Below are 2,012 nucleotides of genomic sequence, written 5' to 3'. Positions count from 1 at the left end.
GTTTCGAAGTGTATAACTGTCCTTTCCACATGACAGGGCTTCTTATCACACATCTCCAAGTAAGTAAAGTCTCTCCTGTCTGCCTGAGTCTAGACTAAGACATTCTTATGTGCCCTACTTATGACCCCTACTTGCCCTTCTCTTACTCCCAACTGCACACTTGTATTGCTGATGTCTAGACTGGCTTTTTTGCTTGTCACCATGGATCAGGGGCTCTGACCACTCTCATAAATTCCCCCCCCACTGCATCAGTCATTAGTGATGGTAAATAGGACACAGGACTTGACGTATACTCCAAACTAAGTATCAGACTTTGTCTCCAGATTTTTTTTTCATACTCTTAGCTCTCAAGCTTAGTTGTGGCTGCCATTGATTGATATTTTCTGGGTCCACAAGTCTAACTAATTTAACTGTATCAAGAGCAGCACAGGGCCTCTCTTGTTCACCTTCTCCAACCAATGAACATCCTTGTCAATAGAACCCATGACCCTTGTACTTACCATCTAGAAGCAGAGTTGGGAGACTGAATTCCAAAATGTACTTTATGAAAGTGTATTCCATTTACTTTCACAAAATGTTGCTGACTGAATGCAAGTTAAATTATGGAATACACTTGTTCTCCAAAAATATGCATGGAACAGGAATGATGGTTGATATCTTTGAGCAAGAAGGGAGAGAAAAGAGGTTCTGGGTAAGCATACCAAACCCTTGGGGCTATTGCTGCCTGTCCCTTTGAGAGACAGGTCCTTCTGTTTTTTTATATATAGTAATTATTACTGGAACAAAGTAACTCATTAAGGCCTGGCTGACCCTCCCAAAGGGGCATTTACAAGCGATGGTTTACTTTGGAATTATTCTTCATTGTTTACTGAAAGCCAGTAAAATTGTTTTGTTTTCCCAGAAGAATATAGGACACTCAAAAATAACTTATTTTGTTAATTGATGATAGCTAGTATGGTTGATGTAAGATGACTTTCCAGTTTAACTTTAAACCAAATTGAAAAGCCATGTTCAAAATGAAAGATAAAATACTAAATAATGAATATATTACTTCAAACTATTGTTTATTTTTCTGAAGAAACATTAAGATGATGCTAAAATTATGTATATAAGATTCACCCTTTTTTAGGTATCTTGAGCCTCTATCTTCCCACCCTTCAATACAGCAACCTAGGAAGACCTTCAGAGGCACCTGAGCATCCACATTGCATTGCAGGCAATAAGACAAATGCATTAAATACTTGACTCAATTCACACAAATATTCTGCCTTTCTCTTACTGTCTTAAGACTTTGATATAGGCATCCATTGTTTCTACAAGTCTTTGAAGAATAAGAGACTGCAGAGCATCTGAAGTGATATAGTGTGGTATATATAATTATTGTTGTCTGTGCTTTTATTCTGCACCAGACATTTATTTCATGCCTGTTGTAAGATCATCTGTCCACATGTACATTCTTCAATATAAAGTCATGAAAGTATTTTTCTTTTCCTACAGGTGAAATTCACTGTGGATCTTGAAATGGCCTTGTAAGGCAGCTGCAACTTCTGTCAAGTATATTCTAAGACCACACCTGAATGAATAAAGGTACCTGCGATCATAGAGACAGAACTAAAAACCCTTAGCTTCATTTCAACCATTCACCAAAACTATGATATATTTTTACCACCTCCCAAACACCCATTGACAGTTTTGACTGCCCAGAGACTTCATAGTCTAAGGAAGACTCCCATGGACTATAAGGAAATGTAACAAACCACATAAGCAGATTCCAAGTGTGTGTATATGTATATGTGAATATATACATATATGTATACACACATATATCATATGGCATATAATATACATCATATACATATGTGTATATGTATACATATGCATATGTACACACATGCACACACACAAACATACACACACACATATATGTGTGTGTATATATATATATATAAATATACATGTATATATAGTCTAACTCCAGCACCAGTGTCTACAGTACTAGGCTTAGGACAATG

The sequence above is a fragment of the Grammomys surdaster genome, unplaced genomic scaffold (genome assembly GCF_004785775.1).
Source record: "Grammomys surdaster isolate TR1022 unplaced genomic scaffold, NIH_TR_1.0 184, whole genome shotgun sequence".
Classification (NCBI taxonomy): domain Eukaryota; kingdom Metazoa; phylum Chordata; class Mammalia; order Rodentia; family Muridae; genus Grammomys; species Grammomys surdaster.
Note: the sequence above shows the minus strand (reverse complement) of the source record.